The 27,346-nt window shown below is 32.9% G+C and overlaps 1 protein-coding gene and 4 non-coding genes across 5 annotated transcripts in view; 3 read left to right on the top strand and 2 right to left on the bottom strand.

Annotated features, from left to right (window-relative positions):
• Window positions 1–27,346, top strand: part of dpr1 (defective proboscis extension response 1) — an 856,597-nt gene that overhangs the window by 82,880 nt on the left and 746,371 nt on the right. The window lies entirely within an intron of this gene.
• On the top strand, window positions 15,594–15,712 carry LOC149411941 (5S ribosomal RNA). Its single transcript, XR_016304744.1, has one exon. It is a non-coding gene; the product is annotated as a 5S ribosomal RNA (ribosomal RNA).
• On the top strand, window positions 16,035–16,153 carry LOC149411940 (5S ribosomal RNA). The gene has a single exon (XR_016304785.1). It is a non-coding gene; the product is annotated as a 5S ribosomal RNA (ribosomal RNA).
• On the bottom strand, window positions 16,559–16,677 carry LOC149411939 (5S ribosomal RNA). The gene has a single exon (XR_016304784.1). It is a non-coding gene; the product is annotated as a 5S ribosomal RNA (ribosomal RNA).
• On the bottom strand, window positions 17,000–17,118 carry LOC149411938 (5S ribosomal RNA). The gene has a single exon (XR_016304743.1). It is a non-coding gene; the product is annotated as a 5S ribosomal RNA (ribosomal RNA).

Genomic DNA, 27,346 nt, shown 5'->3' with positions numbered 1-27,346 from the left:
AGGGTCTCTTATTTATGTGAGACGTCAGCGCTTTATTGGCAGCAGACACATACTTGGACGTTGTTGGTGGATGCAGTAGACTCTCTCGCTGCAGCAGCTGGTATAGTTGCTTCACTACCTAGGATTCTTGCTGTAGAGTCTCCGTCTTCTATCTTCGTCGAACGTTACAGCGGTGCTGCCAAGGTCTGGTATCTATGAGAAGATAGTGCGTCAGCACTTTATTAGCAGCAGACACAAACCTGGACCGATGACGAACCTCGTGCTGGCACTGTTGGTGGACGCGGTGGACTCTTTCGCTGCAGCAGATGGTCTAGTTTCTTCACCACCTAGGATTCTTTCTGCAGAGTCTCCATCTTCAATCTTCGTTTCGCCTGTTACAATACTTCATTTTACTAAACTTAACTTCACTTAATTTTTGTAATATTTATATTTTTTGTAATACCTGCATCAACTGTAAAGCGCCCATGAGGTGATATCTTAAAAAAACGGCGCTATACAAATTATCCAATAAAGAATAATAATAATAAAATACTAGCAAATTTTTAAGTCTCTATGATTTTAATAAATAGTTTAGACCTCTCAAAAATAATTTATATTTCAATTCATCTCCCGCTGCAAAAGATTTTTTTTTCCAAACAATATACACCGCCAACGTCTCACAGACCGAGGGTAGGAAGTTATGGCTTAAAAAAGGTACTTAATTACCTGCATACATGACAATATTTGAAAAACGTCTAATACAATTCTGCTTGTGCAATGATGGAGAAATTGACTAGTAGAGAATAAAAACCCATGACTGATAACGTACAATATATTAAAAATAAAATTTCATAGCGATACTGGCATATTTTTAGATGTAGAAGGTAAAGTGCTTCTATTTTGATTTTATTAGGTACATGAATATTTTTTCATAAGTCAATGTATTTAATTTTTTCCTTATAAATGTTAGAGTTTGTATTTTTATTCATAACTGACATATTGACGTGGTATTTCACCACCCCTTTGTAGATTATTCATAGAAAAACGCATATTTTTAAGTTAAATTTATTTATAATGTATAAGTTTACCATTCGGTACTTGAACTTACTAATACTGACTATATATCGCATAAATTACTCGAGGTTTCTACCTATTGCGAGTACTTTATTGTTTTTTATCAACATACGTTATTTTATAGATCAGATTTCAAGGGGAATGTAGGAATTACTTAACATTAAATCAAAAATTATTTATTGTAAACTAAAAATTACAAAAGGTGTAGCTTATGGGTAGACCCCATTTCTTCCAGCTAACCACATTTAATTAATTACAATGTTTATATAATATTATTTGTTTTATTATAATAATTACAATGTTTATACAGATAAAATAACAATATACCAATGAAAAAATAAAAAAAATACAAATATATATACCAATAAAAATAGGCGTTTCATTTACGTGAGGTATTGACTGAACGTGTAGTGACATTTATGAACAAGGAAAGTGTTTAGTAACGATTTGAATTTGTGTGTATCTTGTTTTTGTTTAATGTTATGTGGAAGGTTGTTATATACTTTAATGGCCATGTAGTATGGTCCTTTTTGGAATATTGTTTTGTTTGCTTTTGGTATTGGTAAGTTTTCTATGAGCCTTGTAGCGTATTTATGTGTTGAGCTTTTTAGTTTAATTTGTAGTTGGATGGAAGAGTCCTTAACTTCCGGTGCCAGTGGAACTACGGCATCCCCAATTATAAGTGTATGTTGTAAGGGTAAAAATAGTGGGGAAGTTAAAGAGATGTATTAGAGAAATATAGCGTAACACCTACAAGGCTCATCAGTTATGTTAACCAAACACGGCTAAAGCCATTGAAAAGCAACGTTTCGATTCTGAACAGTCTTTCACCTGTGCGATAAAAGACCAGTAATAATTTAAGGTTCATTAATTATATATAAAGATATATATCGCCGTAATATGAATCAATATATAAGCATTTTAACCCACATTCATACATCGAGAATTCGTCCTCATATACATATATATATAGAGCTGAATATTCTCTTCAGCTTTTTTATCAACAAAGTTGATCCACACAACACACTTTCTGTCAGTCGTGTTTAAAATAAATGTCAAATTATTGCTATATAAGTCACCTTAAAAGCAATGTAATGTCAATCCAGGTAACAAAAGATGGATTTGTAAATATCATGTTTGGTTGAGCAATTATTTTACTTCGAAGCGATGTAATTTATTTCTCCCTAATGTCAAACCACATTTGAATGATTGTTATTTTAATACAATGAAACGTTTTGATTTTGAGAGATAAAATAATTTGATTTAAATATGAATTTAGATTTTAACAGCCAAAAATATCATCGTTATACATTTTCGGGATTTTATGTCATGTTGTACTTCTTCCTTCTTTATCCAATGTTTCGAACAGCGCTACAGTGTCCATTGTCGGGACAAATGCGTAGATTCTGGTGACGCGCATATTAAAGCATGTAGAAGTTTTTAAATTTTTATTATGTGAAACCGCACAAGAGTCCCAACTGTGGAAGCAGTGAGACTATGTCATCTCGAATTAGGGTATGCTGTGGGGCTTATGGAAAGTGGAAGGAGATGGGATGGGGAATGTGTGAAAGTGTAAAAGCCAAACCCATTTCAAGCTACGTTTCAATTCTGAATAGTGGTCTTGAACCAGGGCGATACTGAGAGTATCTTCCACTCTGAGACGTGCCGCAAACATACTACATTATTTTAAAGGAATAAATTGTGAAATAACTGAAAAAAATCAATAAAAATTTACATGCGCTAGCTGGGATTAGAACCCGCGATCCTTGCTAATCGCGAGCCTTACGCTCGATCATGCAGTCCGATGAAAACGTATTGCGTGGTGAGTGGCTGAGTTGGCATCGCGTTTGGGTCCCACCCATGCAATGTGCGATTAATTAGTTGGATGGTTTTATCCTCCATCTCGACACACGTAACATTTCCCGCTGACATAATAGAAGATTTTCAAATACTCTCGGTTATTCGTATCCCGGGAATGTTTGAGATTTTTTTTAATTTTAATAAATCCTCTTATAAGCATTATCTTAAAATATTTCAGTATAATGATTATAACTTATAATATGTCTTTAGTTATTTACTTCTGTCACTAATAATATCATTTAGTATTAAAAGATAACTTTGTTTTAATTTTCAAGAAATTTTCACGTTTTCGCATCCTCTTTTCTTCCACATCTTAAAATACGTTAAGATGTGAAAAAGAGTTGTTTTTCTGTTCACATAAAACTGAGCAACACCTACGGAGGTATGACAGTAATAATTACAAATAGGTATATCAGTAAACACATATTTTGAATACAACCGTACTCTCAAAAGGTTAGCAACAACGTGTGTTATTTATTTCTGCGAAAACGTTTTTCCCCCTGGCGGCGAAAAATGGAAACTTCGGATTCGGAAGCTCCGCCATTAGAACTGTCAGCTGTCACATTTCAGGCGCGAAAATCACACGAGGAGAAATGTTTCAAAAACATGCTCGAAATCTTAAGGGCCGGGCTGTTGGGAAATTTGTAATGCGGACCCGGGAGACCGCTTAAGGTCACGGGGTACGTCAGGGTCTGAAGGATATATTTTTAGCATGGCGCCACACCTTGAGTATCTACTTATATACAGGTTCAAATTTATCTTAATTGTCAGGGTGATAACACAGCAAAATACACAGCGCAATTCTTTGAAACCCCACCAAAAGTGCGCTTCTCGCTAAAGTAGTGTTATATTTTCACAAATATCTTGTGAAAAATCAATTTATAACATTCACAGGGAAGATTTCGGAACATTAAACAAAGTAAAAAAAGTTTGTGATACGGCTTTAGCCGTGTTTGGTGACCAAATCGGAATAACCAGGTACTTTCCCACCTTACTCTACCTCATCTCCTTTCCTTGCTCTCTACTTTTAGCCTCACAACATACCCCAATTTATTTACTCACGTTGACTCCGGACGGTTCGGAGCAGTTGGAACTTTTGTGCAGTATTCAATATTGGTTAATTTAAATAATATTGATCAAACTACGTAATGTTACATAAGTAAGGATTTATGAACTAGACATTAAAAACCGTAAAATTGTCATTACTAAAGTAATATTTATTATCAATAGATTAGGACTCTCCTTACGTAAGCAAAATATTTTGGCAACATCTTTATTTGTCATTAGAGCTTACTATAAATACGGCAAGACGTCTAATTAATTATAAAAAATTAAATTCATTCAGACCTAGGGACTTTAAAATTACATATTTGAAATAAGCATTTACTTTGTGGCTCGTCATAATTTACAATGAAATATATAAATTTTTTTTAGACCACTTTAATTTTAATTGTACTCTACCGGTTTCGGAAGCACCCTTCCTTCGTCAGGAAAATATTAAAACTAACCTATGACACAAAATGTTGACAGTTATATACACAAAAAATATAATTTAGGTGTTAAAAAAATATAATTTAGGTGGAAATATATCTAGAATGGGACTAAACGATAAATTAATTTGGTTATTTAATATACTAGCGATATTATTTAGGGATTTTTTTGATTTCAATAGCTTCTAAGTTATATAATCTGTAACTTTTATTATTACGGTGAAAAATTTTAACCACTGTGTCCTTTTTTCCAGTAAACCGCTATGTTATTGCTGGAATTCCCCCAATTACCCGTCCCCCTTTGTTAACCTCCCACTCAAACACCTAAATTATATTTTTTGTGTATATATCTGTCAACATTTTGTGTCATGGGTTAGTTTTTATTTTCTCCTGACGAAAGAAGGGTGTTTCCAAAACCGGTAGAGTACAATTAAAATTAAAGTGGTCTAAAACAAATGTATATCTTTTATTGTGACTTTAAAATTAATAAACTCGATAGATTAGATAGATTCATTTTTAGAAACAATAAATTACAGAAAATTAGTTTTTAAACTTACATTTATGTAAAAAATTGTAAATTATCAGTTAATACACATATTTTGATACACTTTCAAGTTCCAACCGTTATATCAAGGTTCCTGTGCACGTTTTATTGAGACAAATTATACTACGGTTTAAGGCTACAATTCTGTTATAAATTGATGAAATGCCTTTAGTAACTTTTATGCCATGTTAGCTGATGTTTTTAGTGTACCTCTATTGAAGTATAAAATTGTACTAATTTAATAGTTTACTGCATAACAGGTTTTTTCTTTTTGCACTATGACTTTCAATAACTGTAATATATTTAGGGCAAATCTAAATTGCACTTATACCGTAATTTAAAAATTAATATGTTTTAAATAACTAACAAAATTGTAAGTAAGACTTACAATTTTTTATGTGAAACCGCACAAGAGTCCCAACTGCTCCCAACCGTCTGGAGCGAGTGATACTAATACTAGGAATTCCTGATTGGGGTATGTTGCGACTGAAGGAAGTGGAGAGAAAAAGAGGAAGAGGAAAGTGGGGAATTGCCTAGTTTTTCTGATCTGGTCACCAACCACCAACTTTTTATATTATGAATAGTGTTCTTACACCAGGGCTATACTAAGAGTATCTTCCATTCTGGAACGTGCTGCAAATATACTGTATATTATTTTAACTGAGTAATTTGTGAAATAACACAAACAAATCAAATAAAATTTACTTGTCGATTTGAACCCGTGACCTCCATCTTGCTAGTCGAGAGCTTTACCTCTCGACCACGGAGACCGTTTTCTTATTCGTCAGTGCTTACTTTAATATAATATTATAAGAAAATAAGTACGTAAATAATAGAAAATTTTAAATGCTTCACTGTAATTAATTTAGCGAGGTCACAAACCACTTTTCTTTGCATTTGGATAAATCGTTGAAACCGATCGAGCCTGCAAAATAATGTTTGCGTTAATTAAATCTATGAACAGCTCGTACGAAAAATGCAATTGTTTTCGATATTAATTGTATTGCAAAATTTTTTTATAACTGTGAAACGCGAAATATTATCAGTTTATTAAAAATACTAATTTATTAAGTTAGTCAATAACACCATTTACCCATAAAATTTTATCTGTAAAGTAGGGAGTGCCGCTACCGTAGGCATTGTTTTGAGAAAGCAAATCGGAGTTACGTCCATAAATTTAACTACATAATAAATATTATTATTTTAAATAATGTTGACTCTTATTTTTTAAATAACATCTACAAGAGCGCCCCTGTTTGAACAGTGCAAAAACAAGGAAGCTGTGTTGCTGCCCGGTTGGGCAGCGTTGTAAGGAACGTGCACAGAACGGACGTACCATTCTTTTTTGCACAAAATCAGGTAGGTTTATCAAGTATTGTGGGAGTCCAGCCCAGAGGTGGCTCCCAAATTAAATTGCTCGGCATACTTGACATTTGTAAAGGGTTAGCAGCTAAAGAGCTGGAGCAAATAATAAGTGCAACGCCACGTGCATATCTCTACAACTCTCTCTTGGGACATTCTCAAACCTCGTCTTATACACTTGGAGTCAGTAGCTTCAGGTAACTTGAAAAATTCAACAATTTGCAAAGATAATGTTCAAGTTCTGGTATTATTTTACTGTGGACCAGTTAATTAAAATATAACAAAAAAACGCGATCCCTTTTTGTAATTCTTCAACTTTGACCCTCCAATGGGCAATGTAGCCTGGCCAGGCCATTTTGATTCCCATTTTTTTCTGTCCGTTAATAAACTGTATAACTCGGTGAGTTCCATCAAATGTTGCTATTGCCGATGAGTTTGCGTTTAGTTGGTAGAATAATAATTTAAAAAATTAAGACATAAACTTAAAAAACTGTACCACATGGTTTGGGCAGGCCATCGTATATTGAATCAAGGTCTGGTGGGTCTACGATTCAGATACTAACTACACGTTCAAAGTTCAAATTTACACGGGAAAACTTCAAGATGCTGATTGTGAATCGAAACAAGGAACACGAGTGGTGTTGGAATTAGTTGACAAGTATCGCTATACCTGCCGGACAGTATACTGTGATAACTTTTTTACGTCACTCTGGCAGAATTCTGATAAAAAAAGGTCTTTATAAAAGTTAAGGATGGAAAAACAATCGTTGATACTGTAGGTGCAATCAGTCTTCATACTGTTATAAACACATATACAACCATAGACATATGAATATTAGTAGACCTGCCCTAAGTGATTAAAACCGTATTATTCCCCACTCCCCATACCGGTTCCATTGGAGCCGGCTGTGCTCGCGTATAGCCTCAAGTGAATTTAGAAAACGTGACATCATCATTCTTGTGCGAACTATGGTCGAGGCATCATCGGTTCATTTTACGAAATAACACGGCAAAATGGTGACTTGTGCTATGAAAACTTGTAAAAATAGATGTGAAAAAGAGAATAAACCCAATTGTCGTATTACATGCCATATATAAGCATTATTTTACTTTATTTTAAGCATATTCACATCGTATATGGATCAGTTGTAGAAACATATACTATCACATCGTCTGGACGCGAAACACAAAGCTGGTTGGTTGCTGGGAAGTAAATTATGAACATTTATAAAAGTGTCTTAACTAAATACATAAACGAAATATTCGACTCTGAAAATAGAAGAAATTTATTTTGCCGAATTTGGACTTCGCAAATTTGTTCATAACGTGGCAAGTAATTTGCGCTCCCATTTAAAAATGTCTATTCATTCAAAAGCAGATTTTACTTTTAAGAACTAAATGGTGATATTATAATGCGAGATGCCTATTTACTGTCAGATTGATTTATTGACGAATCACAGTCAGCTTTCCTCTCTGCGTCCCGCAACTCTTGTTTTAACCCCTCGTCCTTAACTTCTCGTCTATTAATATTCATATGTCTGTGTATACAACATATATTCAACATATTGATACGTTATTTAACTCTTTCTCCACACCTGCCTTTATGTGCAACTATTTTGTTAGCCCACACCTCTTATATGGCCTAGTCAGGCCACATTTCCTATCGGCGGCTTAAATAACTTTCCAGTGACATTGGTCTTTGAACACTCTTTAAAAACTGTTTTTTATTACGTCGCTAAAAGAGTTTTCAAGTAATGTCACTTATAAGCCACCATTACATAATTAAAAAAAAAGTATTAAATAATTAAAAGTATTGAACTTCGAGCTATAAAAATGATTAAATATTACTTATCCCCATAAAAAATAAAAAATTTATAAGCAATCCCCAAAAGACATCCAAATTCTGGGTATCATTTCGACCGTTTGGACCTTAATCAGACCATGTACAGAAAAGTAAAGTTTGCTAAAGTAAGGCAACGGTTTGCAGCCCGTCCACTGTAGGACTTTTCTTCGCAGGTCTGAATGTTCGTTTTTAACCGAACCGTGTACAAATCGGGTTGCGTAGCGACGCAAAAATGAGTGAAGTAAGTAAATTATAACTCATTCGTAAAATTATCTCTTTAAGAAGTGTTAACAGAATATTCGATTTGGGAAATATAGTTATGTTTTTACTCAGCCAGCAATCTGCAGACCATTCGAAAAATAACTAGTAATTCGTATACAGATTAGAGGACTACATTTTGATGTAACAATGCTAGTTGCCTGTATACTTTCAGATTCATTTATTGACAAATCACAGAAAGGGAGATGGATCCTCTACCCGCGGTTTGTTTCCCTGATGGGCTGGTCTATAATGTTGGATGTCTACGCTTATGCTTGAAATTTCACAAAAATGGTTGTTGTCAAAATCATTCAAAAACTCCTCTCGTAACAGCAGTGGGATTGACACCCAGAAAACAACAAATGGAAGTAATTTATAAAGGAAACTTTAAGTGTAGTTAGATGTAACAGACATTAACTAATTGAATTGTCTACCACGGAGTCGGGCCGAATATTAATTAACATTTTGTTTCAGTCAACTTCCAAAACAATAATATTCATTTTGTAAAGGGTGTAGATTATGGAACTGATCCATTTCGAACATAAATTTGTTCAGAGTTACATTGACGTTTAAATAATCTCATGGAACCTTTACAATTTATTTTTTATTTTTATTAAATAAACAACTATGTAAAAATAGATTTACAAATACAGATAGTTGGAGGCTAATTGCGAAATGTTACTTTTTTTAAATGAATTTCCCAACTCAATTGAGATTATTTTCTCGTATTTTTTAATTGGGAAATGGCGCAATTATATTTAAGAGTGTGTTTAGAAAAATTACATTTATTAAAGTACATAATAGTGAACAAATACTAATAAACCTAGATGATAAACTTAAATAACATCATGTGATGTTAAGTAATCCCTACAAAACAAAATAGAAATATAATGAACTTCGGTAAATGATATAATACAAATATCAACAACAATCGTATGCTGATGACACTGTCATAATAATCGAAGGTACGAATTGGAATACTGTTAATAACTTGGCAAATGCTGATATTAATATACTGAAAACTTGGTTCGATAAAAATCTTCTCTCCCTAAACACAGAAAAAACAAAATTTATCCCATTTTCAATCAATAAATTTAAATCAGAACCAGATTTAAACATTATAATACACCAACACAAATGTGGCAGAACTAACTGCAATCAAACTTGTCCTATCCTTAGTCCAACATCCAAAATCAAATATCTTGGTGTATATATAGATCAATATTTTAAATGGAAAACACACATTTGTGAACTCGGCAAACGGATTAGGAAATGTATTTATATATTTATAAGACTTAGAAATATTCTTAGACTGGAAAACCTAAAAATAGTGTACTATGCGATTGTTCAATCTATATTACAATATGGTATTATTGGTTGGGGAGGAACATATAATAAAATTTTGAACCCACTTAAAGTAGTTCAAAGATTGGTAATCAAAGTAATTTTGAAAAAACCATCAAAATTTTCTACCGAAATTCTTTTTACAATTTTCAAAGTACCTACAGTAGACAAAATGTATCAAAAATATTCAATACTTCAAATTTACAAAGAAATGCAGTCAAATACTCATAACTTGCAATTCAATAAATCAGCAAGATACCAGAAAACTATTAAAATCCCAAAATTTAACACTAAGCTCATTCAAAATACCTATCTTTATCTAGGCATAATTTATTTTAATAACCTTCCATTAAATTTAAAAAATATCGAAAATATTCAGGAATTTCACCTTAAATTAAAAAAATTACCTTAAACTATTATAAGTTCAAAATACGTTTACTACTTAAATCTAGAAGTAATATTGTTTAAATCCTGTGTTGTTTCTTTATAAATTATTTACCTTAATACTAACATGTACATAATTGAACTAGAATTCCCTCACCAAACACAAGAGCATTGGGTAAGTTTTTTTTTAACATCTTCGGATCTACCGGATCTGCCCTGATGATGGACACTGCAACGCTGTCCGAAACGTCGGCTAAAGAAGGAGTTAGCGCAACACGGCATAAAACCCCAAAAACAAACAACAAAAACACAAGAGCATTGTGGTGAGGAAAGGCTACTTTAATTTCTATTGTTTTATATCTTTTTTTTATCCTGTATACTTATATAATATGTAAAAATATATTTTTTCAAATATTAAATAAAAAAAAATAAAAAAAAACAGAAAGATAATTACAAAACAAAAATAAATAAAAGAAAAACAAAAAATAATACAAAAGTCACTACAGTAAGAAATATAAATAGAAATTTTTTATATAAAAGTTATTTAACTTTGAAAACAGAAGAAGTAGAAATAAAAAAAATAAGAAAAAAACGTGCTTCTTAGGTAGGTAATATTAGAAGGTTGGTACAGAGAAGGTATTAAATTTTTGAATTACAAGGTAATCGTTGAATATATACCTATCTGAATGATCATTGTACATAAGTCGAGATTCAGTACATTGGCATTGAAATTTTGTATTTTCCGCAATTATCTGTATGAACTCAGAAATAAATAGAAAAAATTTACTAAGGAAAAATTTACTCTCAATTTCTTGGAAATAAAATTTAAACTAAAGTCCCGCAAAGTGTGCGGGAACACAACCGTTCTGACAAAAAACGCTTTCCTCACACTGCGGAATCCAACAAGAAAATGTGAAACGATTTATTATAAAAATGATGTGTTGACTTTGTAGTACATTCTTATACACATATATATATATGTTGTCATTTTTTAAAACGTATATACCGCACAGCTGTTCCAAGTTCCAAGTACTCTCGGCTGGTCGGAGCCAGTTCACTGAGATAAATAAATTTTGCTGATGAATTAAAATCTTCTTATTAAATAAACACATGTCCATCCACCTGCGTTTGCCCTGTTAATATCTAGTGACGAAATGCAAAAATATAATGTTTTTTATGAACTCGTGTTCCGACATCGCGTAAATACATTATTTTTTTACTAAAAGTTTAACATGAAACCTATCAATGGTTTTTCGTAAGATTCTCCTATCAAGCATATATTTCAATATAACAATCACTTAATTTGCACTATTACACAAACTGTCGACGAAGGTATGGATTCTCCAAACCAGGCCGCTCGCAATCGCGGTCGAAAGTAGATAATTCTTATTCTCGAGTCTCGTCGAAGTTACATACTTACATACTCAAAACGTCAAAAGTCCTTCCACTCGAACAATTAGTGGGTAGAACCCATGGTTTCATCGAGAATCGAGGTCCAGGTTTCTTTCTCCTTTCATTCCTATCTTCGTTCTCTATCACAGGTATTTGACTCATAAGGAAAGGTTTTGTCCGATTTTAAATGTTTTTAGAGACCGTTTTAGAGCATCAGCTGATCAAATTGATTCTTTTGTCGAGTAATTAAAATCACCTCCTACAGAATAATGTACCTACTTAATATTCAGCCTACCAAAAAAGTCTATTTTTAACCGAGGGGAACAAAGCACTAAACCGATTTTTTATTACGAATTTAAAATATCCTTTTTTTAATTTATCTGATGTGGGGTTGGTTATTTCCGGTCTCGAGCCTTATCCGGTTAGCGCTTTAAGCCGTCAACGTTCGGCTTCGTTTATTAGCAACCGAAGCCTGCGTTTAAGCCTAATTCTATGAATCGTGATTAGATTATGTCTTATTACGCTGCTAGCTTTCGTCATTCGGAAAAGCTTTAAATGATATAAAAAATGCTGGATGTGTTCATCAAACTCTAACGCCAGCAGAACCCTATTATGGTAAAAAATGACATCATAAGTTTCAATTTGTGCTTTGTTAGGATAGCTGTAACACTAATAAAACTCTTATCAAAATAATTTGTTTTACATTGATATTTAACTTCCAGCAGTAGGTCACACATTATATTAATGCTGCATTTAAATGTATTTTCCTCAAGCCCTTTGACAATCTTAAAACGCATTGCACAAAAACAATATAACCTCAATTAATAAGATGGAAACAAAACAAATGGAGATCAAAAATAGAAAACACAAGCACACCAAATAATGACTGAAACAGAAAACACTCGACCATTCAAAGAACAATACGTAATATATTTATAAATCTTTCAGTAACTTCATATAATTGATATTTAATATGTAAATGATATCATCAGAATCGGGATCCCAGTGAGAATATAATTATCGCTACTTGTAACAAAAAATAAGATTCATTTTGGGAGGCAAATATTGGTCCTGGGGCCCCGGGAACCATTTATTGGATAACCTCTCTTCTATGATGTAACCCCAACTGGTTCGCTACGTTTGGTGAATTAGCCGGGGGTGTATCTGCCCGCCTACTCCGTAGCAGGCTGGATCGAGAGACACCCGTTGATGGAAACCCTTTGATCCCTCCAACAGGACTCTATTGATCCATCGCCCTGCATTGCAGTGGGATAAATGGGATAATATATTCGTCACTCCTTAACACACTGACCCCCAAATTGCTTTCCACCCTTCATACCTGTTTCCTTCCTAGTACTTTCTTTCCTTTACTTATTTAAAAATACGCTTCACACAGCATCCCCAAAGACAACAAAGGACGTGAGGGAAATTATTTTCATGAGGGTTTTCCTGTGTTAAGTTACTGAAAAAAAAAATTGAATTTATTTATTATGTGATAAAAATATGAGCTCTCGATGGGCTTTGGCTTTCTATAATTAACACAGCAATTTCTGTTAATAATTTATAAAGCAAATGATGCTAAAAATATACTTGTGAAACTTTTTAAAAATAGTTATCAAAATAATACAAATTAATGAAAACTAATCAAGAATGAAAATCTGGCTGAAAGAAATGAATTAAAAAAGTCTAAAAAACATAATAAACGATATAGAAAACAAATCAAAATGAACTGAATAACTTGAGTCTTCCTCAATACAGGTCACCCTAGTGAGAAGGACAAACAAATTCAATTTATTTTACATATATTCACTCATATCATATTTTGTATGTACAATGTTTAAATATTCACTATAATAATATATTTTTTTAAATATACTAAAGCGAACAATCTCAATGCGCAACATTATTTATTTCTTTCGTTAGTTAGGAGCTTTGTTACATCCATCCACGCATCAGTTCATGTATGTAATCTGAGATTATAATTGAATCCATAACAACATTTTTATAAATAAAATTTTTGCAGCTCTGAACTTTGGAAACAAACTTACATACACCAATTATTTTCCGAGTGTGCCCCAGAAGTCCCAGAAGCCCCAGTGCCGACAGTTGCCCCAGAAGGCAAATAAAGCTCAGGTCAGCCAAAGCTCAAAGCATTTCAGTGACGGATTAAGTCATCTTGTATGAATGTTTTACCTATGGAAAAAGCATTTTAACTTCTGAACTCACTTTCTAGGAATGCGATCTGAGATGTGTACCTTAAATTGCAGATTTTTTCTCCAAAAACATACAAATTATCAAGTGTAGCTACACAAACAAGCGTGTAAACCAATCGAAATATTATTTTGAAGTTAAACGTTTATCAATTTACTATATTCTTCAACAGTAATTGTTTACGCCCCCGAGGTGGTTAAGCGACAAATATATTTTAAAAATGAACTGTTATTTGTTGACGATATTTGAGGATCATTCGATACTTTTAAAACGGGAAGACCAGAAGAGATGGATAAAGCTTATCCATACGTTAAGTGAGACAATTTAAAGATGAGGTGTAGTATTACAGTATTTAATGAATTGGCGTAGTTGATGCTGATGACTCCAAATCGATGCTCAACGCAGTTTACGGGCATGATCGGTAGCGAACTCCCCAGGCTGAAGATCGACACCGCGTCGGTTGACATAGTTGACGGAAAATCCTCCAGGTCGATGGTCAACACCATATAAAGCGTAGATGACGGCGGTGGATTGGTCATGGCGATGAAGTTGGAGGCTCTACGTCATTGCGGGAAGAGACCGTATGTAGGTGGTATTCAGCACTGGTAAAGACCTTTGGTTCTTCTAAGTACTCCAGTGTGAAGTAAGTCAAAGGTACGGTGGACCTGGTTGGAAAATGCGAGTGGTGGGCTCAAACCGCACGAGTAACGCCGGGTACACTGGTAGTTACCTGTAGCTCGATGTGCGAGTGGGTCGCGGGACGCGGTGCATGGCGTGTTGGGCGCGCTAGCTGAGTTAGAGGCAGGTGCTTGCCTGATTGACCGATTGATTACTAAAGATTGACTGCTCAAGACTACCTAGGTATCGAAACGTAGCCGCCGTATGTAGGAACACTCACGTCTGGTAAAATCGAGTATCTTCCCACAAGTACTGCGCGCTGCTGAAAGATCTCGAACGTTTGATCTACTATGAATTATTCTAGTAGCTACCGCTACAGTCCCAAAGCTGTTTTATTATTAATTAAACAGTAATAATGCTTTGATTAATGTAAGATACAACATGTTTTTTCTAATCGATTTTGGGTAGTTTTTATCACGAAAGATGAAAAGAAGGGCTGTCTATTGTCACCGTGGTTATTCAGACTTTCTTAGAAAAAAGATTAGAAATACTCAAGCTCATATAAATGATAATAATTTAACAGTGCTTTAATAATAGCATAGAATATCAGAAATTAACGCTTAGATAGTTTGGAAGGGTGGAGCGAAGGACGGATAACGAATTAAACGTAGATGATGATTAATAGAAAATGTCGGGATCGCCTACGATAACAAAATCAAGTGAATCAATAATAATTTATTGAATCTGGTCATGTCGAAGTTGGAAAACGGAAAATTTTGTATGATATTTGGATGAATCAAGGAATTTGTGCCCAAACAGTTTAACGTGCCTAAGTAAACATTTGCCCACCCAAATGCGAAAAAAAAAAATGGGTGTGTCAAGCCTACGCAAGACAGAAGTGAAACTTCTAGTATTCTTCTCTCTCTCTCTTTTCATTTCATTCTCTCTTTTTTTCTGTCTATTGACATATTTATAAGTAGCATGTGATAAAAAAAATTAAAAGTTATAAAAAAAGAAAAAAAAAATTAGTTAAAGCGGGGATCGAACCTCGGTTCTTCACGACCACAGTCGTGCGCTCTGCCTGTAGACAGCGAAGATGAGTTAGGAGAGTGAGTTAAACTAGGTATATAATATTTACACCTTGCTAATGTTTTCAGTATTATTAGGGCTTTTTTATACTAATTTTCATATATTTATTGGCAGGTAGAGTAGAAATTAATATTGTTTAGCGTTTGCCAACGACCATACCATGTTGAACACACCGGTTCTCGTCCGATCACCGAAGTTAAGCAACATTGGGCGCGGTCAGTACTTGGATGGGTGACCGCTTGGGAACACCGCGTGCCGTTGGCCTATTTTTTATTTTAATTTCATGTTTTTTTTATTTTTTTATCATTACTATAATTAATAATATCATAAAATTCTTTAACTTTTCAAGTATGCTACAGGCCTAAAATATTACTTAGTGGATTGATATTATGGTCAACCATTGAAAAAAAAAATTCCTACAAACTTATTAATGTAATTACGATCTTTTTCAAGCGCGTATGTAATGATTATTTTTATCAACCTCGCACACACCTTGCTAATTTTTTCAATATTATTAGGGCTTTTTTATACTAATTTTCATATATTTATTGGCAGGTAGAATAGAAATTAATATTGTTTAACTTTTGCCAACGACCATACCATTTTGAACACACCGGTTCTCGTCCGATCACCGAAGTTAAGCAACATTGGGCGCGGTCAGTACTTGGATGGATGACCGCTTGGGAACACCGCGTGCCGTTGGCCCATTTTTGAAGTGAAACTTCTTTACGCGCGTCATGCAATTTCGAGGAGTAAAACCAACTCATGACCGAAACGAAAATGCGGGACCGATTAAAGTTCATTTGATGTAGTAAAAGTTTTGAAGTAAAATATAAATGCTTCTTAGCTCATCTCGACAACTGGCGTTGGTGGTGTAATGGTCAGCATAGTTGCTTTCGAAGCAGTTGATCCGAGTTCGATTCTCGGCCATGGAATATTATTTTTTTGTTTTTAAGGAATTTTTTTTTTTTAATGGTTGACCATAATATCAATCCACTAAGTAATATTTTAGGCCTGTAGCATAATTGAAAAGTTAAAGAATGATATAAAATTTTTTATTATGTTAACGATAAAAAAATGAAAAAAAACATAAAATTAAAATAAAAAATGGGCCAACGGCACGCGGTGTTCCCAAGCGGTCATCCATCCAAGTACTGACCGCGCCCAATGTTGCTTAACTTCGGTGATCGGACGAGAACCGGTGTGTTCAAAATGGTATGGTCGTTGGCAAAAGTTAAACAATATTAATTTCTATTCTACCTGCCAATAAATATATGAAAATTAGTATAAAAAAGCCCTAATAATATTGAAAAAATTAGCAAGGTGTGTGCGAGGTTGATAAAAATAATCATTACATACGCGCTTGAAAAAGATCGTAATTACATTAATAAGTTTGTAGGAATTTTTTTTTTCAATGGTTGACCATAATATCAATCCACTAAGTAATATTTTAGGCCTGTAGCATACTTGAAAAGTTAAAGAATTTTATGATATTATTAATTATAGTAATGATAAAAAAATAAAAAAAACATGAAATTAAAATAAAAAATAGGCCAACGGCACGCGGTGTTCCCAAGCGGTCACCCATCCAAGTACTGACCGCGCCCAATGTTGCTTAACTTCGGTGATCGGACGAGAACCGGTGTGTTCAACATGGTATGGTCGTTGGCAAACGCTAAACAATATTAATTTCTACTCTACCTGCCAATAAATATATGAAAATTAGTATAAAAAAGCCCTAATAATACTGAAAACATTAGCAAGGTGTAAATATTATATACCTAGTTTAACTCACTCTCCTAACTCATCTTCGCTGTCTACAGGCAGAGCGCACGACTGTGGTCGTGAAGAACCGAGGTTCGATCCCCGCTTTAACTAATTTTTTTTTTCTTTTTTTATAACTTTTAATTTTTTTTATCACATGCTACTTATAAATATGTCAATAGACAGAAAAAAAGAGAGAATGAAATGAAAAGAGAGAGAGAGAAGAATACTAGAAGTTTCACTTCTGTCTTGCGTAGGCTTGACACACCCATTTTTTTTATTTTAATTTTATGTTTTTTTTCATTTTTTTATCGTTAACATAATAAAAAATTTTATATCATTCTTTAACTTTTCAATTATGCTACAGGCCTAAAATATTACTTAGTGGATTGATATTATGGTCAACCATTAAAAAAAAAAAATTCCTTAAAAACAAAAAAATAATATTCCATGGCCGAGAATCGAACTCGGATCAACTGCTTCGAAAGCAACTATGCTGACCATTACACCACCAACGCCAGTTGTCGAGATGAGCTAAGAAGCATTTATATTTTACTTCAAAACTTTTACTACATCAAATGAACTTTAATCGGTCCCGCATTTTCGTTTCGGTCATGAGTTGGTTTTACTCCTCGAAATTGCATGACGCGCGTAAAGAAGTTTCACTTCAAAAATAATATTCCATGGCCGAGAATCGAACTCGGATCAACTGCTTCGAAAGCAACTATGCTGACCATTACACCACCAACGCCAGTTGTCGAGATGAGCTAAGAAGCATTTATATTTTACTTCAAAACTTTTACTACATCAAATGAACTTTAATCGGTCCCGCATTTTCGTTTCGGTCATGAGTTGGTTTTACTCCTCGAAATTGCATGACGCGCGTAAAGAAGTTTCACTTCAATAATTACGTAATGATTGACCGGGTACTAGTTAGCGTAGCAAGTATTTTATCCAATTGAACTCACTTCGATAAACATTATCACGCCTTCGTTGATACCACATGATTCACGATTAAATTCAAAATATGTTTACTACTTAAAATCCAGCGCGAATATTATTCTCCATCTTCCTGCTTTGTATTCTTAAATTTATTTTAAACTCAAAGCACATTTCATAAACCGAATTTATTGTCTAATTTTATACGTCAAATGTACAAAAAACTTTTGGTTTATGAGTTGGCTAAAGGGATGAGGTAGTTTTTTAAAAATCTAATATAAATAGGGACTTCTCTTGGCTTTGAGGTCGAGTGTGCAAAAATTCATCGATCTCGGAAAAAACAAATAAATTTGCATAAACAACAGGAAACCTTTTTTTGTATTTAGATAGAACATTTTATATCCAAATACAATTAAAGTTTCCGTCTTTGCTCGAGCCTTAACAAAAAATTTACCAAATAATATGGACAGTAAATTTCCTCTTATTTCAAAATTTCACACAGACAGTGACTTTTCTCTTGATTTAAAGGTCAAGTGCGCAAATTTTCATCAACCTCAGAATAAAACTATTGATTTGTATACAAATCGAAGCCACGCCGCCCGCCCGACCGCCCGCCCCAACAGACAGTCAATTTTATATATTAGAAGATAATGTAGCTCCGAAATATGTTACGTCACACTTCAATCCACTCAGCGAATTACAAATTAGGAATATGAACGTTCACTTCAGATTGAGAGGGGGTGTACTTGATACTACCAAAGAGACTCACTTCAGGGCTTACAAAGTCGAAAACGTTTTCATACATAGGAAAAACTAATTGCAAAGCCTAAATGAGACGTTATTTTATCTATTTATTTACGGCCTTTTAAATAAGTAAAAATTAATTAAATTATAAAAATAAATTCAAATTAACATAATGATAAAGGATATAATAACATTTTTATTCCCGGTTGCGTGAATGGGATTTGAAATTCAATTTAAGTAGAATAAATAAATTTATAATAAAATTATTATTTATTCTTCTCCTTTCGTGGGATGTGTTGGGTTGGTTAAAAATACACGTTTGGTAAAACTGGGTTAATTGCTTTCGCGCCTCGGAGTTTGGCGTCTGTGGACAATCATTGTAACTTTACCTTTAGCTGTGACATTTGTTTCGAAATGTCATAAACCGCAAATATCATTATTATAAAGGCGCACAAGATATTAAAGAACCAAAAGGAAAAATAACCATTAACACGTCATCAAGTATGTTGGAATGAACTTACTACTAGATAGCGTCGTACTGATAAGCTTACATACATATTTAGCGGTAATTGGTCAATTTTTAATATTTTATTGTGTAGCCCCTGTAATAGAATTAATAGAATTTTTTTTTCTGTAGCTAAACCAAAATTCCCATTTATCATTTTCAGCTTCAAATAATAATAATAATATTTGGCTGATTTATTTGGCGCCAAAAATCACCTCAAGGGTCTCATAAAAATGATGTCAATTAATTTTTTGAGTTGGTCGAAAAAATGTTGTGATCTCCTTACGCTCTTTCCTTCGTTCATTCATTCTTTGCGATTTTCTTTTTATTCAAATTTCTCATACGATAATACATGGTTTTACCACACATGCGCCTCAGGAATCTCATTTCTATAGCATTCAATCTACTTAATCCTTCCTTTGCCAGTTCCACGCATCACTGCAAAACATCAGGTTAGGTCCCAGCACTCCATTTTGGACTGCTAGCTTCGCTCTTTGTCCTCCATTAATGGATTTTCCTGCATTTCGCTCAGCGACCATTTATTTTGTTTGATTTGCTTTGTACTTACAGTGGTTGTTTTGGAACGTAATAAATGTATCATTTATGTATGTTGGATAAGGTGGTTGTTTCATGTCACATAATGTCACAACAGAATTTAGAACCAAATTAAAAACTCACTTTTTCAGACACTCATTTCCATAAATCCGTCATTCTATCCAAATATTGATTTTTTTTTCCTTTTGTTATACCGTAATTGATTATTCACACGCATAGATTCTCTAGTAATTGCGTTCAACTACTTATGATAAAGTCAAAATGCTGTTGACTTGCCTACCAATAAAAAAATGGACAATATCAGCCGGAACATAACACGTCAATCGATTTAATTGTTGGCATATGAATCATTTAAATTGACGATTAATTTCATTAATTCATTTAAGATATATCGTAATTCCAGCTAATAATAAAAATTAATTCTAAAAACACCCTAATATACTAGAACTTCCTCCTTCTTCTGTCGCTTGTAAAATTAGATCATTAATATTAATTTTAAGTATAAGTTTTTACAAATATAAATATATATATATTTTATTAAGACAGTAGTTATAGGCCTTAGTCGTTAGTCACTAGATATAAATCTCAGATGTAAGTTACTAGTTTTAAGTCAGTAGTTCTAGTATTAACTATTTAAGATATATATTTGTACAGCGCTCTTGAGGTGATTTTTCACGAAAACGGTGCTATATAAATTAGCCAAATATTATTATTGTTATTATTAATGTATCAAAAAATGGTTTTACGCTTCATTCTGCCTTTTACGCGTATGATTCCAATGCTAGTTTGAAGACCATACACCAAAGCGAGTGTTACACGAGGAAGTGTACTTACCGTTGACGGTCTCTCTTGCACTTTAGCTCCGCAATCATATGGTCAACATAATTTTACACAGCTTAAAAGATCAGGTTCTACGTAAAATTTGTGGTCTCTCGGTGGACGTTACTTGAGATAACCACTTGAACTACACGGCGATTTCATAGAACTGAGCAACCTATCAAGATCATTACAGAGAAAGAAGTATTTTACAACTGACTGCGGAGACAACAGTTCTTCTAGGTGCTGATTTGAACATATGTGATGTGCCAAATCATAGCATTGTTTTTGTTGCATAGCAGTTCAAACACGTCTGGAACTAATGGCGTTGGCCATCACGAAACTATCTATGGCAAATAAAAGCCTACCAATAGGTGCCAAAGATTGATTTTGATCAAGATTGAAATACATTCAATTCATGGAAAGCTTTAAAGCCAACTCGGATGTGTCTTACTCTTTTCATGTGGTCTCTCAACCATATGATGGAAAATAACAACTCTACGTCAAAATTTAAGTCCTTTCGAAGTTTTTTAGATTTTCTGCAATTTATTTGATTTATTTCTCAACCAACAATGAACACTAAACACAATATCATAATATTGTCAAGTATACGACGCGGTACACAAAATATTTTTTTTATTTTTTTTTCATATCCTGGTTTTTTTCAGCCGGATGTATCCCGGTTTCTTTTATCGCATAGAATGAAGGATATTTCTTTTATTGAAGCGTCTTTGAAAGCTTTCAGTATTGTGTCGTGAGATAAAATATCTGCCTCGAAAATCTAAATTATGTTCGGAGCAAACAAAATAAATCCCTTCACTCCGCGTGTGCTTATCTTTCAACGTACCCACTCTAACTTAAAAGAAGGAAAATTTATTTTAAAGAGTATTATGTTGGTATTTTTCAAAACTAAACTCTGTTCGATAGCTACAAATTTTTTTCAGTAAATTTTATCCGTATATCTTATGCCGTTGTCATCGAACCCGTTTTAAACAATTCGCAAATTTTTTGATTTTCGATTACCTACTTAAAGTAAGTAGATGATCCTTTTATCCTTTATGAGGTTATTTGCTTGCATATTAAATTTGGCAGTTGGTGGGCAGACGCATCCGGCGCCAAGATCCAGACAAACCTTACCCAATGAACTCAGGCCCCTGATTATCAACCAAACGTAGTAAACCACTTAGGGTGACCTATGGCAGATGTACAGGTTATTGAACCAATACTTTCCAGGGCGACGGTACCCATACCCGCCTCCCAAATTGTAATTCGACTAAACTTTTAAAGCGTTATTACTCATAATAATAAATTTTATGTGAAACAAGGGCGTTCTCGTTAGTCTTAAGTTTGTGTTGAAATTATACCCAAGTTATCTGATTTCAAAATTTAAAGAAAAATAACCAAGAAAGTTACCCACTATAAATTACGTAAATTTCCCAAAGAACTTGAACGATGTTTGCCATTATTTTTACTGTTCAAAGTATTTGTTTCTTCCCCCGACACGAAATGAAACGAAATCGCCATGTTTCAATTTATCAAAACTTATAGCAATCATTCTCCGTTGGTCAACTCGAACTTTCGTGATGTATCACCGTGCTTAAAGGTAATATTTCCGAAAGAAAAACGAAAAAAGTTTTCATGGCTTCCCCACTTAACTGAATATTTTCATCGTGTTCTGAGGAAAACTAAACACGTATTTGTTAAGGTGAGTTCTAATCGGATGTTTAATATTTAATTGAACATTTTGTGTTATTAAAGGACTTAACCAAATAAGTTTGTGGTAGTGGTTAGTTTTTGTGGTTAAAAGTGGTAAATATTCTCCAAATCGCCTTGGTGAAAGACCACATTTCTGGAATCGATAAGTAACTTGATATGGTTTAATCCTTGTTTGGTAAACATGCCTAAATAGCTAGCTACTTCAACCATCCTTTCTCCTCCTCCACTTCTTTACAACTCCTTCAGTCTGATGACGTACCCTAATTATGGATGTCATAGTCACACTGGCTTCGGATAGTTGTTGCAGTTGGAACTCTTGAATGGTATTTATGTAATTTTTTGGTACGTTTTAGAAAACTTATGTGACGAGAGGATAATGCTTTCCTTTTCCATATAAATTGAATTTACATCTCGTACAATCAACCTCGTCTAGAAATCTTTTAAAATTTGCATACATCTTTGCATCAAAGCTTAAGTTACTTAATTTCATTTTCTGCTCCACATTTACGTGAGTATGATTCTATTATTATAATATTCTAGTTATCTTCTTTTCAGATATTGTATCAGTGCTAAACTTTGTCAACAAAGATTTTCAAATAAGAATCCATACCATTTTTCCTCCTATATCAACCTATAATGGCTTTATAATATTTAATGCCGTGATTTTTTTAATTCACATATTCTTGTCACAATAATACATAAAACGTCTAAGATTATTTATTTCCTTAAATATACATTATAATAATTGAAATTTTTCCCTAACAGATGAACTGCATTATAAATACAAAACACAAGAAATAACAACTAAATCGTGTATTAGAAACACTGGATATCAGGGTCAAAAGCATACCCAACAAGAAATTGCAGATATATCATTAGGGTCGTGTGCTATAGTATTAAACTTTCCAAATAAACCCACTCTCATTCAAAACTCAAAACGATATAATATAATTTTACTCTTACAAAAAAAGCTGGTTACGTAACATGAGGAGATCGGAAATAACAAAAATACACTAACACCAAATTCAGACTGAAACCAAAACCACTCAATTGTAGTTAAAGCACCATTTAAACCAATTCAGAAAGAAAACACTACATAGGAGTTACATAAAAAGATAACACTAATACATCCAAAAGAAACATGAAACAAAACAAGACACATAAAAAAAGTAATGGTCTCAAATGTAAATCCAACCCATGATCTATATCTTACCTGGACGACTCTTCTCGGTCATTTGAACCTAACGATTTTGTATTTATAATCACTACATAATTATATTCTTATTTATATTTGCTACATATATGTAAGCTACTTAAATGTTATCGATATTACTAAATTTGAATATTTTTTATTTATTTATTGTGTGAATCTATATAAAAAGGTTTACATATATTTTTTTGGCTTTGCCTGTCTCACTAGGAAATCCTGTGCCGAGACAGACTAGTTTACAAATATTTTATAATATTAAAATAAAGTACATTTTTCAACAAAGCAAAAATATTTGACACAAATTTTCAGGTTGGTAGGTAGTGGTAACAATAATAAGATAGAGGATTATATTTGGGTGAGGTGACTAATTATTGCACGACCTTTTTCAATAATTCATTGTTCGATCAGGATTTTGTAATTGTTAAAATAATTCAATTTTCTTGTTTTTTCAGGTAGGTTATATTTTAAACGCAATGTATTTGAAATTTCTTTGGCAAAATGTTGTGTTTGCTTGAGTTCTTTGGTTTTGTGCCTCGTGTTTACAATATTTTGAGTATTTTCAAAAAATGAACCTTTGTGTTTTATTTTTAAATAGATGAGTAAAGATAGTTTTTGTGTAAATTTTGTCGAATATCTAATACATGGAATTTGTAGATACATATAATTTGTTACAAAAAAAATAATGATAATAAAACATTTATTAATAAATCCCTTTGGTTGTTTAAATAAATAAATTATATTACACAAATTTTGCATATCTATTAATTTTTGAAAGTTTGTTCTGCAATTGGACTTGTTATTTTGTAAATATTTCCCCTTATAGAACCCTCTACAGAATGCAGCTTGCTAACGTCCGGCCTAATTGAAGCTTACTTCGCGTGCAGCAATCAGTGGAGTTTGCTCGCGCATAGGAAACTTGCTTCAACGTCTAATGATTCGTGGAAGGCAATTTTCATTACGGGTTTTGAAAATAACATTATATTTAATATGTGTGTGCTTTCACGGAAGCGGGGCTGATTTTTCAACTTTATTTTATTAATGTCGTGGCGTTGACAGATTATCAAGCAAAATGTGCATTTTTCATTTTTATAAGAACCACACGGAACCCATATAATTAAGTAAATTACGATCCAATTGCTTATTTCAGCTTACGTAATGATTATTCATTTGGCTTTTTTATAAGCAAGTCATTTTTCGAGTGACAAATAAATTAAGAAAACTTTTAAAAAAACTACGCTTGGAGAATTTACGAGTTTGCACGCAGAGGACACTTATATTAAAAACAATGCACGTTGCATAATTTATAGAGTCGCTATTTTATCCTGATTTAATATTGATATTATTAAATTTATTAGTTTCTCTAATTTGTCAACAAATAATATAATAATATTTATTAGTTTCTCTTATTCGTCAACAAAAAATATTTTCAATTTATAACAAAATTGAAGGTATTTTTTTTGACAGGCAATGAGGTTCACGAATATTACAATCATAATACGCCATGATTGTAGTAAATAAATATTTCAATTTTGAATAATGACAGGTATATTTTGTAATTAGTATTAAGTAAGGCAGTTGCCAAACTCTATCCCCGCAATTAGGTTTTAAATGAGAATTTAGCGCATTGAAGCTGGTTGGGTATATGATCCATATGAAGTGAATAAATGCCGGGCTCGAATAGCTCCCACGACGCGCAGTATTTTAAAACTAAGACTTTAGCGTAAGTCAAAAATACTTTGTTATATTTATTACGCTCGTTTTGTTTAGCAATATTTCGAGACTGAATATAAATTGGAGTTTATTCACGAAAATCCCGTTTAAATATCCGATTTTACGACCCTCTGTGGCATTGCCGATAAAGTATTAGGAATTTGCTAGTTGGGGTTAACTGACACAAATGTGAGTGTATATTTTATTTACACTCGGAGCCCTACAAATTCTGTAAGATGGTGTAGTATTCCTTGTGGAATACGTTTCTGCCTCAAACATTTACTAGACTCCTTCTCACCCCGCTGAATCAAATTCATGCCATTTTACCCTCACAGGGTGGTTAAGGATCCAATTATAATTACGTGCTGAATTGGAGAATATTAGAGTAGCTTGCTCAATTTCATTATTGATGGAAAATAAAGATTTTCGATTTAACAGATTTTAAAAAATAAAGTTCAATAGCAGGGGCGTGAAGGAAAAACATATTTTTTTAAATCTGTTGTATCAAAATTTTTGAATTTTCCATCAATAATTAAATTGAACATACTACTCTAATATTCTTCAATGCACGGCATAGTTCAAACTGAACAAACAAGCTAACATATTAAAGGTTAAAGTATTTCATAGTAATCCATAGTAGATGAGTAAGGTATTTGGATCGGAATCCAAATAAAACAAATGCAAATCCCGGTACGCGCCAATCTCAAAATAAAATATCGTCTTCGGGAATTCAAATAAAAAATTATTGTCTATATAAAGTGGTGCAAAAGCAATGTCATAATGTGAATGTGCCATAATTTTTGCAAATGACGTCATATGTCACTGGGCTTTGACAATAATAATAATAATAATAATAATTGGATAATTTGTAGAGCGCCGTTTTTGTGAAAAATCACCTCAAGGGCGCTGTACAATTTATTTCCTAGGATCTACATTTGTTATTTACATATTGACATTTATATTTTGCTGTTATTTTTAAAGTTTACCACAATGAATATTAAGAAATGATATTATTTGTTCCAAATAATATTGATATCGCCTATTTTGTACACTAAATTTGTAATTAGTTCTTTTAAAATAAAATTAGACCCATAAGTTTTATCCCGATATATTTCATTTCGTTCAAGTTAAACGTAATCTCTTAATATTGTCCGAAGTTGCTCATCGACATGCAAAACAATTCCAACCTAAAATAAATAAGTAATAAAGATGTTTTACCCATTGATTTGAATAATAACAAATAAACAAGAAAAATAATTCTAGGTACAAACATTCATCTTCTTCTTCTCTTTCTCTTACTTTCTAATGTAGATACCGTGAAAGCACTAAATTCTTATGAATGTTCTTACACATCCCACCGGAATGCGAATACACACGATTCCAGCATTTAAGTGTACTTTGTGGTTTTAAATGTGTTTTTACTACGTATACTACTCCACGTATGTTAATTTCTAATGCGTGTCAAAACTAAAGTTTAATGCTCGTAGGTAATGAATAATTAATTAAATACCCTGAAAATCGTTAATAAGATAACATAATTGAGTAAGCATGTTCCTATACGATTTACGTATTTATATAACATCCAACCATATTTGTATAACATCCAAACATATTTGTATAACATCCAACCATATTTGTATAACATCCAACAATATTTCTATAACATCCAACCTTATTTGGATAACATCCAACCATATTTGTGTAACATCCAACCATGTTTGTATAACATCCACTCTTATTTGGATAACATCCAACCAAATTCGTATAACATCCAACCATGTTTGTATAACATCCAACCATATTTGTATAACATCCAACCATATTTGTATAACATCCAAATATATTTGTATAACATCCAACCATATTTGTATAACATCCCACCATATACGTATAGCATCCAACCATATTTGTATAACATCCAACCATATCAATATAATCA

This window comes from Hesperophylax consimilis, chromosome 24 (genome assembly GCF_061612785.1).
Source record: "Hesperophylax consimilis isolate HC1 chromosome 24, BYU_Hcon_1.0, whole genome shotgun sequence".
Classification (NCBI taxonomy): domain Eukaryota; kingdom Metazoa; phylum Arthropoda; class Insecta; order Trichoptera; family Limnephilidae; genus Hesperophylax; species Hesperophylax consimilis.
This window is presented reverse-complemented; position numbering and strand designations above follow the sequence as displayed.